The sequence below is a fragment of the Tachypleus tridentatus genome, chromosome 10, assembly GCF_004210375.1.
Source record: "Tachypleus tridentatus isolate NWPU-2018 chromosome 10, ASM421037v1, whole genome shotgun sequence".
Taxonomy (NCBI): Eukaryota; Metazoa; Arthropoda; class Merostomata; order Xiphosura; family Limulidae; genus Tachypleus; species Tachypleus tridentatus.
The window spans coordinates 116,025,275-116,042,660 of NC_134834.1; the positions used below are offsets into that span (position 1 = coordinate 116,025,275).

General features: G+C 34.1%; 1 long non-coding RNA gene across 1 annotated transcript in view; it reads right to left on the bottom strand.

Annotated features, from left to right (window-relative positions):
• Positions 1–3,827: 3,827 nt before the first annotated feature.
• LOC143230138 (uncharacterized) overlaps positions 3,828–17,386 on the bottom strand; it is a 45,868-nt gene continuing 32,309 nt past the window's right edge. Inside the window, exons 3-4 of the long non-coding RNA XR_013016262.1 lie at positions 7,509–7,722; positions 3,828–3,979 (exon numbers count right to left, since the gene is read on the bottom strand). This is a non-coding gene — a long non-coding RNA (uncharacterized LOC143230138). The remainder of the gene's footprint in view (positions 3,980–7,508; positions 7,723–17,386) is intronic.

Consider the following 17,386-nt stretch of genomic DNA (forward strand, 5'->3'; position numbering starts at 1 on the left):
CATCATCTACAGTTAGTACACTACTATTACATGTACTAGTTTATTAGTATAACAAAACAAGTACTGTTGAACATCATCTACAGTTAGTACACTACTATTACATGTACTAGTTTATTAGTATAACATAAGTGCTGTTGAACATCATCTACAGTTAGTACACTACTATTACATGCACTAGTTTATTAGTGTAACATAAGTGATGTTGAACATCATCTACAGTTAGTACACTACTATTACATGTACTAGTTTATTAGTGTAACACAAGTGCTGTTGAGCATCATTTATGTACAGTAGAACTTTATTAATTCTAGAAGTGCAATAAATATACATTTTAACACATCCACTGCCTTGTATCCCACTAGTAGGCCACAAAGGACTTAGAGTTAAGGGCCATATGACACACCAGCAGATCAGAGAAAATTATGTTTCACAGCCAACTATCTCTTGTGACATTCTGGGGCACTGTGACTGCTCTTCCACACCTCTTAAATATTATGTGGCACCAGATGTGTTGATATGTTTCATGGTTGGTGAAAGCTCTGAAAGTTTTAATGTAGATACAAATATGTTAAGTGAAACAAAGGAAGATAAGTTGAAATTGCATACATTTTCAGTTAGCAGATACAGTATAACACTGTGCAATTTTGTGCTAATAGCATGATTAGTTCATACAGTGAATTGCTGTCAATAGTAGATAAAACCCACACATTACAAGAATTTAAGTCAATAATTTTCTTGCAAATAAAGAATGCATTTAATTTTATATTTTGTTTCTCTTGAAGGAATGAGGGTCAGGAAAAGCCTTGAAGGACCAAATGGTCCCTTGTTATCTGGATCTTACATTAAGTTTCAGCTTTCTTAATGAATATGTTGGAGACTTTAAAATAAATGTAGTTCATCATCACTCATACAGCAGAAGAACAAAACATAATGCTGAGTTCTGTTCATGTAACAGATATGTATATGTGTGTGTTAAGTACAAATTTTGTAATCAATGCAGACAACTCCAGGTCTGTGGAATGCCAAACTTACTGGGTTGATATTAGCATAGCCCAGTAATAGTGAAAGTTATATTTTTCCTAGATTTTGTTTTCTTATACATGTATATGTACCACTGGAATCCAGTTGCATTCAAACACTACACTAGTATTAACTTCTACAGAGAAACACCTGGTGAGGCTTTGTTGTACATGTGAAAATACCTCTACTGTGGTACCAAATGGATAAGGTAATTTCCCAATGCTGAACATACACAGATGTATACAGACATACAATGTATGTGCATCTTCACAATAGATTTTATTTCAGAACAGGTACTTACTTAAAACAACCTGAAAGAGATGCATGTCACCTTGAAGTTCACATACAATCAGTAAACAAACAGAATGCAAACCTTTATTTACAGTGTATTGGGTATGTTCACTTCTTAGAAATGAGTCATCCTAGCAAGATCAGCTCTGTGCTTTGTCACTTACAGAAATAAATAGATTTAGAAAAAAAAATTACTTTTATAAACTTTCATTATGTGAACACTTTGTGTCTTTGTTCCATGTATTACATTTACTTTTCTAGTTTTAAAAAGAACTTAATTGTATTTTAATTTATCATCAGAAACCCAGTTCAGTAACTTTTAACAGCATACTGGTGGTCTATTGTTCAACTAAATTATCTTTCAGAGAATGCAATTGGTGAAGCCAGTTTATAATGTAATTAACAAAAGTAGTTGTTATACAAATAAAGTCCAGCTCTTGCAATGTTTTCTCAGTATGAAAAATAATAAAATTATTTTCAAAGGACTTAGAACTGTATATATATATATTGTACATAATAAAATACAGTGGATGGAAAGTTATTTTCTACACAATATTTAACACTGATTCATTTGTCTGGAATTAAACACAAAGCTACACAATGGGCTCTGTGCTGTATTACAGGTATCAAAACCAAATTTTTAGAGGTGTGAGTCTTCAAACATATTACTGTCCCACTGGTTGTTGAACTTACAACCATCAATACATTTGATGAATGATTTTTAAAATCTAATTTTTTATTTAATTGTTTATTCACTTGAACTTAACAAGAATCTCCAGTAACAGACAACTTTTAGGAGGTGAATATTTAGTGAAACTTGTGTTAATGTTGTTGTATTCTATAATCGTACAGGATCTTCTTCAGATTATCTGACAAAAATAGTGCTAAGTTCAGTCCAAATAATGATAATTTATTTATTTATTTATTTATTCAGTAACTTTTGACTATAGGCTATGTTTACTTTGATGTAAGTTGTAGCCCTAAGTTTTCAAATAAGCTTTTCAACTTAAAATGGTGAAACTACTAGAAACCTAATAAATGATACCCAACTTGACTAGCTCACAGAAGTGCTAACCCTTACTGAATAACGTTAGTCAAACTTCTCTTGAACAATTTCATATTCAATCACACACTGAATATTTCACTCAGTGACTAACTACTTACATGTATTTATAACTGATGTAACCAGACATTATGTGAACGTATTAGTTTCTTGATGTCATGAAATTTATACCTATTTTACAAGTATGTTTTGTACTTAGATCTAGATGTTATGCATCATGTAGCTGACATATGAAATGCAATATGGAAAACACAAATTGTACTAAATAAAAACAAATATCTCCTGATTATATTTTCCCCTCATATACATTGCATCCCACTAGAGGAAACATGTGGTAATTGTATACATGTATTAATCTTGGCATGCATTATAAACTATATTACAGTTTCAAAACTTATAACATGAAAAACTGGAAATAACAGTAGAATTGGTATGGTATAAATAACAGTAGAATTGGTATGGTATAAATAACAGTAGAATTGGTATGGTATAAATAACAGTAGAGTTAGTATGGTATAAATAACAGTAGAATTGGTATGGTATAAATAACAGTAGAGTTAGTATGGTATAAATAACAGTATAATTAGTATGGTATAAATAACAGTAGAATTGGTATGGTATAAATAACAGTAGAATTAGTATGGTATAAATAACAGTAGAATTGGTATGGTATAAATAACAGTAGAGTTGGTATGGTATAAATAACAGTAGAATTGGTATGGTATAAATAACAGTAGAGTTAGTATGGTATAAATAACAGTATAATTAGTATGGTATAAATAACAGTAGAATTGGTATGGTATAAATAACAGTAGAATTGGTATGGTATAAATAACAGTAGAATTGGTATGGTATAAATAACAGTAGAGTTAGTATGGTATAAATAACAGTATAATTAGTATGGTATAAATAACAGTAGAATTGGTATGGTATAAATAACAGTAGAATTGGTATGGTATAAATAACAGTAGAATTGGTATGGTATAAATAACAGTAGAATTGGTATGGTATAAATAACAGTAGAATTAGCATGGTATAAATAACAGTAGAATTAGCATGGTATAAATAACAGTAGAATTAGCATGGTATAAATAACAGTAGAATTAGTATGGTATAAATAACAGTAGAATTAGTATGGTATAAATAACAGTAGAATTAGTATGGTATAAATAACAGTAGAATTAGTTTTAGAAACTTAGAACTTTGGATAAATTCTTCTCTGTTTCATTAAAATTCAATCAAGTAATTTCCAGTGTAAAAAGCAGCAACTATCCATGGATGACACTACAAACCCTTCCACTGATAATTTGTGTAACAATGTCTTTACAAAATGTCTCCTATTATTTGTCTTCCTAAAAATGCACATATAAGCACAGATATGTTTGTGAGCCACTTATATCTAAATGAGGTCATATTTCTCATTTACAAATCACAGGAAATTATACTTACCAATACTTTTCTTATGTTCAACAACAAATTCTCATCCAATCTTTCATATCAGGCTATTAAAGGCTGATGTTTAATGTTAAATCTCATCAGGAAAATCCCATACACACCATTTGCACTGCTTTGTAAACCAGAATGCCATATTCGAAGTTCTGTAGCCTAAAGAAAAAAAACCATGAGTGTTATATCAAACTGCCAACAAGTTTCCAAGTAAAGTACAAATGACATTTTACAAGTCTAATCATGAAAACAATAAGCCTAGGCAGAAAAGAATTATCCACATACTTTATCAAATAACTTCAAAATTAGCTGATGTTTTATTACAAGGAGAAAAATATTCAGATTTATTAGTGAAAGTTAACTAAACCCATCTTTATCACTCTAATTTTTTTACCACTGAACATTTTAGTAAATCTAAAACTCCCATATTATCCCCCCAAATCACCCTAACTATATTTACTCTCACCTCCTTTATCAATACAATATTCCATAGACCTACCTTAAGATTACCTTCAAGTAAACAAGCTATGCAGGGAAGGGCACTGGATCTTTTCCCAGACTTATTTCAAGCTAACAGTGTAGTGGACTGGATCATTTCCCAGACCTACTTCAAGCTAACAGTGTAGTGGACTGGATCATTTCCCAGACTTATTTCAAGCTAACAGTGTAGTGGACTGGATCATTTCCCAGACCTACTTCAAGCTAACAGTGTAGTGGACTGGATCATTTCCCAGACCTACTTCAAGCTAACAGTGTAGTGGACTAGATCATTTCCTAGACCTACTTTAAGATTACCTTCAAGTAAACAAGCTATGCATAAGTGTAGTGGACTGGATCTTTTCCTACACTTACTTCAATATTATTTTCTAGTAAACAAGCTATACAAGTGTAATGTACTGGATCTTTTTGAGAATCCTGAAAGCTACAATAAATACCAAAAGTCTCAAATAAAACATAATCTGTTCACCTGTTACACCTAAGTTCCAATCCACCTATCCCTGAACAACCTCTAACCATACGAAAGTTTTGTTAATCATTATTCTATATTCCCAATCTATCAAACCAATAATTTTATATTAAAGTTGAATTTTGCAAGATTATCAAAGGACAAAAACTTCTGCTTTCTACCTTCTGAAGACAATAAAACAAGACAAAAATTAGAAAATATGGACTCAGCTACAATGAAGAGTTGTTTTTCTAACAACATGATTTTCTTACAAAATGAGTTACCATCAGCAGTAGTGAATACTGCACTTAAGACATGTTTAAAAAGGAAATTAATGATTTCATGAAAAAAAAAAATTCCCTTTTTAAGTATAGGGGGGGTTCTCCAAGGGCAGCCTTGAAGAGCTAAATGATCCATTGTTTTTCCACCTTATCAAAAACCAAATTAAACATGTTCATGCACTTAACAAAATAAATAGTGAGTTATAAGTGTAAAATAAAGCACTTAAGAAGCAGTGTGTGTTATGCATATCTATAGGTATGAAATGTTGACTTTAAATAAATCTTTATCTCCAGACTAAATGACTCCAAACTCAAGTATTCTCACAGTTGGGATACAAAAAGTGGCATCTACAGTTTATAAAATTGAGTGATGAGTCCATACATAAGAAACCTTAATTATTTATCACACAATTAACATGAGTAAAAGAACATTGAAACCAAAGAATAATGTATAATGAAATGACAAAAGTCTCTAAACACAAGAGTCATTTGGTCCTTAAAAGTTGTCCTGGTACACCCAAGAAAAGTTAAACATTTAATCCCAGATCATTCCTCAAGTTAATTACCTTGTAAAAAAAAGTGGAACCTACCTAGCCCACCTATGTTTTTAAAACTCTTAAAGCTTGTACTCTCTGACCGGTTGACAAGTTTGCAAGAAAAATATTTTATATCAAAAGATACTAAAGTTTGAAAACTTTTGTTTTAAACTATATTGCTACAACTATCAGTGGAATGAAAAATAAAAATCTTAAAACAAAAGAAAGTGAATTACCAGAACTTTCAATATCTCATATCAGAAAACATTCCTCAAGTATATGATCTGAAATGAGATCTACAGCTTCCTTTTTTGATGTATTCTTGACCTAGTTTTACAAAAAATTTTATTATTACCTCTGAAGTCTGCATAATGAACCTTAACTCCACTACTCAAGTAAACTACATACAGAAAAATTACCTAAACTGCTAAGACACTACAAATACCTGAATCAAGCCAGCTTCAATTCTTATATATATTAAAAAGAAAAACAATAATAAAAGAGTAATGACAAATCACTCAAACATGTTTTAACTTAAACTAAATATTCATCTCAGCACTACTTACAATATGTTCAGAATAAGTGAACTAACACTGCATACAATGCACAATACTCTAAGCCTAAATGTGAGATAGCAATTTCCATTTTACTTTCAGATATTCTTAAGTAAAAGAATGGATTAAATCAATTAATGTCTTGAAAATAAACTAACTGGAATTGGTATTTACAATTATTCTAACTATCTAAATTCATAGAATATTGTCATTAACATTCCTCATTATTTTCAACTATTTCAAGGTTGTTCAACTCGTTACTGTGACTCACAAATAATCATTATACAGAAATTAGTATCCATTTATTATTTTGAATTATTCCATCTATACAAGTGTCATATCAGTCTGGTTGGTAAGTTGAACACAAATTGAGATGGTTCTATTTATGGGAGTTTGTAATATAAAAACACGAGTTATTAACATGATGCTCAAAAAACTGTTGATAGGCATGTTCTCTTAAGAAAAACAAAATATATTTTACAGTTTTTGTCATATCTTTCAATAATAATATAGTAGGTGAAAAAAAGCAGAAACTATATATATATATATATTTCCTGTCTAAAAAAGAAAAGCATGATATTTCAAATTATTTTGTTTATATTTCCTACAAAGTCAAGGAAATTTGCTTCACCTAATATTAAGGGTTTGCAACTTTTCCTCATGAATATTTTATTTGGATGGTAGAAGGAAGTCACTGTAAACATACGTTTGATGCATTAACCTTACAAGTAAAATGGTTTTTGTTTTGGAAAGATCGGCACATTAAGTTGTTTTTTTCTAGTTGAGAAGTACACTTAGAAAATTATGAGTTGGTTGCCTGATATAAATAATACGATATGTTTTATTATTAATTTGAATTATTTAAAATTTTTGTTCGATAGATCAATGTGTGTATAGGGTTATCTTTCATGTTTCACTTGAAATTTGAATCCTATAGTAGTTAGAATACTGATAAGCCTTATTCAGTTGAAACTGAATTTGAAGTGTTATTATTGACGTTACTAGCTTTATTACTAGTAGTAGTAAAGTATAAACCGACACTGCAGATTTTGGCCTAACAGTAAAACTATTTCTTTAACTATGATTTTAAAATTTTTGATGTACAAGTATAACCTCAATTTAAAGTTGATATTATGACAGTGTTAATACTACACTGCTAGTAAAAGTAATTAATTTTAATCTAACAAAATTAGTAATATTACTTGCAACTTGCGTCACTTTTTATCTTTGTGATAACGCATGCTATTCGTTTTACTATTGATAATTACAAATAACACAATAAATTATAAAATAGCCTGAGTAAAGTTAGTTTCAAATTTAACTGTTTACATAGTAATATTACAAAAGAAAAACAAAGATAAATCTACTCACCAACATCCAAGCGGTAAAATAACTACTTGTTGTAAGTCATTAATATCATCAATCAAGTTCCAAAATTAGGCATCTACGAAGTTACAAATTCAACACAGCCGGTACTTTCACTCACGTAAAGTAATAAACTCAACAACCAATTCCTGCCGTCGTTGTCAACTCTGCATCGTACCCACAAAACAGATGGTTGCGCCCTCTTAACTACCGTAACATCCTTCACCATATAATTATAAAAATATAAAACAATTCAAATATTTAGAAATAAAAGATAAAATATTTCATCTTAAAATTACTTTCTTTCTCGAATTAAAATATCTTCAGAATAATAAATTATTTTTGAATGTGTATAAGTTATTAAATTTATTTTACAAGCTACTATTTGTTCTGCACGTGGTATTTTGACTTGTGTGATACTATAAGGTTTTAATTTAAATTTAATTTTATTTTAGAATCTAATGTATTCGATAGTAAATAAAATTTATCACCTTATTTGTCAAATTAAACAATAATTACTCAGGAATGAAAGAGAAGAGTGATCAATTTCTGTTAAGTCCAACCACTTCTCTAGCATGATGTATTTCTCTTTGTGGTTTTTTATCAGAATGCTACAAAAAGAGAACGTACTACTCACTGCTTTGAATATTAATTTCTAGTTCGAGAAAGTGTGTTTTTGTGTTTTTCCAATAGCAAACCCACAAAGGGCTATCTGCTGAGCCCACCGAGGGGAATCGAACCCCTGATTTTAGCGTTGTAAATCCGAAGACATACCGCTGTACTAGCAGGGGACAGTTCGAGAAAGGACAATAAGCCTTTTAAGTTTGTTTATTCACTTTCGCGCTAAGTTACCAAAGGTTATCTGTGCTTGCCCTCTCTAACTTTAAAGTGATAAACTCACCGTCAGGTCATAGACTACTCTCTTCAAATAATGGAAGTTGACCGTCACTTTTATGACGTACGCATGACCGCAAAGTGCAGAGTATAATTTTGTTTCTTCCTGCGATATTGAGCTACGAACCAAAGAGCTTTGACACTCTAACTACTGAGCTGCGATCGGCCATGGAAGAAATCATTGGCAACACAGTAAACAAATACTTTGTGCTGTAAGTAACACTGTATTCCGTTCTTTCTGGTTCGGCATAGCCAGGGGGTTAAATCACTTGACTCGTAATAAGAGGGTCGCGAGTTCGATTTCCCGTCACACCAAACATGCTAGCCTTTCAGCCGTGGGGGCGCTATAATGTTACGGTCATTCCCACTACTCGTTGATAAAATAGTAGCTTAAGAGTTGTCGGGGGGGGTGATAAATAGCGGCCTTCCCTTTAGCTTTACATGCTAAATTAGGGACGACTAGCGAAAATAGCCCTCGTGTAACTTTGCGCGAAGTAAAAAAAAAAACACCAAAGCGTTCTTTCTTTGAATGAGTATTATTCCACAGTGAGTTAGTGGTGAGTTTACGTACTTGCAATGACAAAAGCTGAGAGTTAAATTCCCCGCAGTAAACAAATTCTTTTAACTCTTTGGTAGATTGTTTAGGCAGAGTATTCATGATGAAACTTTGTAGAATGGACGGCAATTGCCTGTTGTGGAAACATAAGTGTAAACGAAAGGCGGAAGACTCTCGAAACGTCTTTCTCTACACTTGTGTCTCCACAACAGGCAGTTGCCGTCCACCCTAAAAAGTTTCATCCTTTTAACTCATTGTGTAGGTTCGCAATATAAAAAAGTACAATAATTTATTATAATTTTTAATATCTGTATGTTTTATTCAACGGTTATAAAATGTATTAATATCTTCGTATATAGACTTGGCACTAATCTTAGCCTTCTAAAAGTAGTTGAACCTCGTGAGATATTACTGGGATTACGAATGAAACAACTGATAATATCAACGGTACTCAAATAATGAAACAGTTTATTACAAACCCCTTTCAAACATGTGGTCAGCTTCCGGTCAGTTACCTCTTTCTTTGTGAACCTGACGATGACAGAAGAAGGTCGAAACGTTGTTCGCTCTTCTATGTAAAGTGTTTTCTCAGCCCAAACGAGCCGTTTTTTTGCATATAAGTTTATTACAGTTATTACACGCTTTTATTTTCTCTTGATTTGTTTTATGAGTAAGCATGCTCCTACTCAAACTATATCTAAAGTCGACTAAATTATTTTGTAAAATATAATCATTATCGTCTTAATATGATATTTGTAAATGGCTTGCTCTGTCCAAAAGTTAATGATAATTTATTTCTAAAGTTTTAACGGCCATTTTAACAAATAAATCATTAATATAGGTTTTAGACTTTCAAGCCTAAAATCATTATTGTTTTTTGTTCAATGCTAACACAGAAATAAGGACATGGTTTTAAAATAACAAATATTCTGTGAATAAAATATATCGTTTACAAGGTTATCCTCATTATACAGAAAAATTGTATTAAATGTGTTTGCATTCTAACGTCATCTCGTGCACAAAAAGTAAACTACGTTTTGTTATTTTAACGTTAGTACGTGTTTTTATCAGTTTACTACGACATACGTTCATGTAACTGTTTGTTTTTTGTTTATTTTTTTAATTTCGTGCAAAGGTACACGAGGGCTATCTGCGCTAGCCGTCCCTAATTCTGCTGTGTAAAACTAGAGGGAAGGCAGCTAGTCTGATATCACCACCCACTGCCAACTCTTGGGCTACTCTTTTACCAACGAATAGTGGGATTGATTGTTACATTGTAATGCCCCCGTGGTTGAAAGGGCGAGCATGTTTGGTACGACGGGGATTCGAATCCGCGAAGCTGCCTTCCCTCTAGTCTTACACTTCTAAATTAGGGACGGCTAGCACAGATAGCCCTCGAGTAGCTTTGTGTGAAATTCAGAAACAAACAAATAAAATATATGTAAACGAAATTGCATGCAATTAGGAAGATAGTTGTTACTGTTTACAGGTGGCAAGCTAACACAATAACACTTATTGTGCTGTAATATGTGGTTTCCCTAGTGGCGCAGCGGTATGCCTGCGGACTTATACCGCTAGAAACCAGGCTTCAATACCTGTGGTGGGCAGAGCACAGATAGCCCATTTTGGAGCTTTGTGTTTAATCACAAACACATAAACAAAGTGTAATATCCGTGTGTAATATGTTCAACTGAAATTTGTGTTTTGCTTAAGTATTAAATAAGTCAACAAGCGACAGTGCAGACGACATCGCTTCATCAGTTAGGTTGAAGTTTAAGCTTAGAAAATCGAAACTAAGTTATATTCGAAAAATAATTCTAAATATCTGTAAAATAAAATAAAACTGTCGTGCTTTGATGCCCGCCGAATCACCTATTTAAAAAAAACAAACTATTCATTCAGCATATTAGACCTCGAATAAGAGGGAGTTACGTCAACATGTAATACTCGATATTTTTTTGGTGTGAATACTGTTTTTATCTCTGCTCATAAAACTTAGATTTTCATTTTATCTTTCTATTTTATTGCCCTCTGGTGGCTAAGCGGTAAAATTGGGGACTTATTCCGTGTATGTGTTCTAGCCTATAACACGTTTAGGTCTCAAATACCAACTGGTTCGTTCATGGTTAACTGTTAGTTCAAGTTCACATACTGAACCATATTGAATAATTCTATGTGTTTGCTTCTGGCAGTAGGAAGTGTGAGGAACTGATAAAACAATGAGCGAAATAGTTAATTTTCGTTGAACAATACACAGGAAGCCCAGCAATATTTATTTGATTTGGTTTCGGTATTAATGATTTTGAGCGTGTGACTCGCGTGTTGTTAAAGTTTCTTTGTTTGTTTTTGAATTTCGCACAAAGCTACTCGAGGGCTATCTGTGCTAGCCGTCCCTAATTTAGCAGTGTAAGACTCGATAGAAGGCAACTAGGCATCAACACTCACCGCCAACTGTTGGGCTACTCTTTTACCAATGACTAATGGGATTGACCGACACATTATAACGACCCCACGGCTGAAAGGGCGAGCATGTTTGGCGCGACGGGGATGCGAACCCGCGACCCTCAGATTACGAGTCGCACGCCTCAACCCACCTGGCCATGCCGGGCCAACAATTACGTGTTCTGTGTCAAATTTGTCTACACTTAATTTTTAACAAAATCGCTAGTGGGATAAACTTTTTTTCCATATCCGTAGCTAGTCTGTACTTTACTTTTGTTGCTTATGATTCATCGGGTGGGTGACAACTACCTTTGTAGTGATAGCTGGGTTGGTCATCGAATTGGTAATTTTAAATATCTCTTTATCAGGTCATCAGTATTATACACCAGGGGTGAGCAACTATTGTGGTCTGCTCGAGCTTAGAAATCAACTTTTTCCATCATTTATTTTTTTATCGCAAATTTGGTAATCAGCAACTGCGTTGCCTCGCGTCGGAGAACCCGCGACCCTCAGATTACGAGTCGCACGCCTTAACACGCTTGGCCATGCCGGGCCTAGTTGTTAAAACAACCGAGTAAATAGTTGCCAGATATTCCCGAAACATGTTTGTAATTTTTTGCAACTTAAAAGCAGAACCACTAAAATTAATTTTCAAGATTGCTTCAATTGTATTGTAAATCGATATTTGACTGGCGTTGTCAACTACGTCACTGCTTCTAGTTTTATTTGAAACAGTTGCCTCAATTATGTTTAAATTATAAACCACCTCTCCAACCCTTCACCTGTTAATATGGGTCTCATATTTTTTATCTCTAGACGTTAAGCGCCATCTGTATTAACAAGTCGCAGATTCACATAAAATGTATAAATGATTTGAAAAAATGTGTTTAAAAAATCTGAAACAATCCACAGTTAATTCTAGGGTTATATAGTTTTGCCTTTACTGCATAGCATATCCGGTTTATACAATTAACTGCGTTTCTTTATCACCACGTGCTGCCAGTGGATTTTCCATCACATCCGTTTCACCTATGTTCGCTTTCCCTTGCTCTTTACAAAAATAAAACACGCGTGTTTTCCAGTTCTAGCATTTCCACCTTTGGCACGGACTATTCTTTTAAAATAACATATCTTGTATCAGAATCTGTTTCGAATCTAAGTTATCGTTCGGATTATTTTATCTTTATTTACAACGTTAGGAGAAGATGTAAGTTTACAATACCATTTAAAGAAAAAGAAAAAAAAAACTATAACCCGAGCATTCTTTCAAAGGTAAACCTTTCTGTCTACCTTTCGAAAATATATGGGTTATAAGGCTTCTTATTTTGACTTTCGTTTTTAACTGTTATTTGTATATTTCTTGTAGTGTTTTTTCTCATGTATGTAAAGACAAAAAAAAAATAAAGTAAGAACGAATTGGACCAATACCACACTTCAGGTAAAACAACTGAACCAAGAATTGGACCAATACCACACTTCAGGTAAAACAACTGAACCAAGAATTGGACCAATACCACACTTCAGGTAAAACAACTGAACCAAGAATTGGACCAATACCACACTTCAGGTAAAACAACTGAACCAAGAATTGGACCAATACCACACTTCAGGTAAAACAACTGAACCAAGAATTGGACCAATACCACACTTCAGGTAAAACAACTGAACCAAGAATTGGACCAATACCACACTTCAGGTAAAACAACTGAACCAAGAATTGGACCAATACCACACTTCAGGTAAAACAACTGAACCAAGAATTGGACCAATACCACACTTCAGGTAAAACAACTAAACCAAGAATTGGACAAATACCACACTTCAGGTAAAACAACTGAACCAAGAATTGGACCAATACTACACTTCAGGTAAAACAACTGAACCAAGAATTGGACCAATACCACACTTCAGGTAAAACAACTGAACCAAGAATTGGACCAATACCACACTTCAGGTAAAACAACTGAACCAAGAATTGGACCAATACCACACTTCAGGTAAAACAACTGAACCAAGAATTGGACAAATACCACACTTCAGGTAAAACAACTGAACCAAGAATTGGACCAATACCACACTTCAGGTAAAACAACTGAACCAAAAAATATCGTATATTACATGGAAACTCTTATACGTACCTCTCTTCAGACTGATAAGTACAATTGTAAACTTGGTTACACATAGAACTTAAAATATCAAAATAATAGCAACAAACAGAAGTTCTCACGAGATTATTTTGTTACACATACAAAAGTACAAAGTTCTACATTCAAGAATACACTTTTACAGAATACGATAACACAGAGTTCTATGTCAAACAATACCTTTTTTATAGAAAACGATACTGCAGAGTTCTACGTCAAACAATACCGTTTTACAGAAATTGTTACATGGCAAAGAAAATATGTAAACCGATTCTTTCTAACTATTCCATGAGTGGGACTCGGACCCGACACCTGGCACACGCCACCGAAGTGCCCTATCGATAAAACACCGTCTAATAACGTTCTTTTTAACAACTGAAAGTATCACGTTGGAACTTCTTACCATTTGTCCTGAATAAAAATTATCTCATGAAAATACTCATTTGCTGAATCACACAATAAAATTCCTTATCATTAGAGTAAGAAAGAATGGGTTAGAAAGATAGAAAAACCAGTTCATCAGACAACTGGTTCTTTGTTTTCTGTCTGGTTTAGATTAGCATGTGTGAGACACGTGTATGAAAACAATCATAATTTTATCCAGCCTATGAAAATTGGAAGCCGTTTGTAAACCATTTAGATATAGAACTTTAGAAAGAGAGATTATAAATACGTATACAATTAAAGGGTAAGTGATGTAGTTTGACTGGATTATTGGTTCTCAAACTCTGAAGCGCTGTGAGGCGCGTCTTCCTATAGATCTCTCGCTGAGTCAAAGGAAAATTCCTGGACTTGTCATGCTAAAATCCGGGATTCCATTCCTCACAAGAGCGTTGCATTTAAAACAACAATAACTTCTGTAAGTTGGCGCCAACTGTTTACCCTGATTTTTCTTCTTTCTTTTCGCTTTTAAAGAAAGGTTTGACGTTTGGAAAATTGTTTGTTTGTGTTTTTTTTAAATTTCGCACAAAGCTACTCGAGGGCTATCTGTGCTAGCCGTCCCTAATTTACTAGAGGAAAGGTAGCTAGTCATCACCACCCACCGCCAACTCTTGGGCTACTCTTTTACCAACGAATAGTGGGATTGACCGTCACGTTATAACGCCCCCACGGCTGAAAGGGCGAGCATATTTGGCGCGACGGGGATGCGAACCCGCGACCCACAGATTACGCTTGGCCATGCCGGGCCTGTTTGGAAAATAAATCATCCAAATAAAATAGAAGCAATATCCCAAATATATTGTTTAGCTTACCAAATGGCAACCATGATGTCTTGTACTTGAGTTGCTTTGTGTTTTCCGCGTAATCTTGCAAATCGTAAAATAGGAATTGGTTTGATTTGTTTTGAATTTCACGCAAAACTTTACGAGGGCTAGCCGTCCCTAAATTAGCAGTGAGTGTGTGTTTTCATATAACAAAACCACATGGGGCTATCTGATGAGTCTACCGAGGGGAATCAAACTCCTGATTTTAGGGTTATAAATCCGTACACTTACCGCTCTATTAGTGGGGGACGAATTAGCAGTGATAGACGAGGGGAAGGCAGCTAGTCAACACCACCCACCAGAAAACTTATGCTGCAATTTCACCAAGGAATAGTGAGATTGATCTTAACATTTGAATGATCTTCGGCTGAAAGGTCGAATATGTTCGATGATTGGAGTTCAAACGCGTGATCTTCAAATTGCGAGTCGAGCGATCTAACCACCAGACGCATGCTCTAAGGAAAGCGCAATTTTATTTTCCCTTTTATATTAAGTTCGTTGGTTGGAAAGCTCCGAAATATAAAGTTTGAGAACACCTGACTACGTGTATATATATGACTTTTTATTTGTTGTATTTTCAAGCACAAAGCCACTCAATGAGCTATTTGTGCTATGTCCCTCTGAAGTATTGAACCCCGATATTTAGCATTATAAGCACCCAGAGTAATCGCTGAACCACCGAGGTGGGGATGTATGTGATTTTGAAATTAAACTGTATTGTGTACAAGCGGCTGTTGGTTTGTTTGTTTTTGAATCTCGCGCAAAGCAACACGAGGGCTATCTGCGCTAGCCCTCTTTAATTTAGCAGTGTAAAACTAGTCATCACCACCGACCGCCAACTTTTAGGCTACTTTTTTACCAATAAATAGTGTGATTGACCGTCACATTATAATACTCCCACGGCTGAAAGTGCGAGCATATTTGATGTGACGGGGACTCTAACCCTCGATCCTCAGATTATGAGTCGAGCGTCTTAACAACCTAGCTATGTCGGGCCTGCATATTTACATTTATACTTCTTAGCCAATATATATATATATATATTTGCATCCACTGTGCACATCAGAAGCAACTGAGTAGGGTAACAGTTACTTAGACAGTAAGTAAGACTTTTGTTTTTTTAGTGTTTATTTTTAGCTATTTTTCACTTTTATATATACAGCCAAAATATTTATTTTCTGGGCTTTAACTTTTTTATGTAATTGTAGTCTCGTTCTAAATCTTTCAAGCGGAGTTTTGAATGAAGATACAAGAGGGCGCTACAACTAAATAGTTTGGAAGCGTTTAAATTATCCAGAACGAATCAATGTTAGAAACAAGTCAGGAGAAAGAGGAGTTTTGTAATTAACTACGTTGTTTTTATTTTATTATTATTATTATGCCTCTCGATTCCATGAAGGAACATAGGGTTGCAATGGCTGGTTTTTTAAGTGAGTAGATTGTTAGCCTACTGCACAACCCCCAAACAGGAGGAGTTATCTGTGCTAGCCGTCCCTAATTTAGCAGTGTAAGACTAGAGGGAAGGCAGCTAGTCATCACCACCCACCGCCAACTCTTGGGCTACTCTTTTACCAACGAATAGTGGGATTGACCGTCACATTATAACGCCCCCACGGCTAAGAGGGCGAGCATGTTTAGCGCGACGGGGATGCGAACCCGCGACCCTCGGATTACGAGTCGCACGTCTAACGCGCTCGGCCATGCCGGGCACAACTACGTTGGTAAAGGGTCTACATTAATGTAGTTTCAGAATATCAGCATGAAATACCTACGTTCACATAAGTTACAGTAGTCCCAGTTTTCTAATAAAAAACAACCTTAATTATCAATGATGACGAGAAAACCCACTTGTATTGAAATATATATGTAAAAACGGCTCATTTGGGTCGAGAAAATATTTTACGTAGAAGGGCGAACAACGTTTCGACCTTCTTCGGTCATCGTCAGGTTCACAAAGAAAGAAAGAGGTAACTGACCGGAAGCTGACCACATGTTTGGAAGAGGTTGTGTAACTGAGTGTCGGAATGTAGAGGGCGGTGTTAGATGTTTTAATATATAATTTTATATTATTTATTTTATTATATTAATATAGGTATAAAGGTGTTCCTTTGTATTGGTTTATTTTGGGTTTAAGTTGTTGTATGAGTAAGGCTTTTTTTTTAATTTTGCGTTTGTTTATGTTTGTTTCTTTATTTAGTATTTGAGTGTTTTCTATGGTTATGTTGTGTTTATTTGACTTGCAGTGAAAACGTGTGAAGGTGACTTTTTATGTTCTTTGAATCTGGTTTCTATTTTTCTACTTGTTTCTCCAATATAGAAGTCGTAGCAGTTATCACATTGTATTTTATAAATAATGTTGGTGTGGTGTTTGTCAGTGTAGTTTTTACGTAGTATAAACCTCAGTTTTGTGTCTGGTCTTTGAATAAATTTGGTATTAACTGGAATGTCATATTTTGTTACTAGTTTTTTGCCAAATGTTGGTTATTTGTTTGCTGATGTCAGGAATATATGGTATGCAGCAGTATATGGTTTCGTGATTTTTTGATTCGTGAGATATATTTACTTTAGTTGGTTGATTTTGCT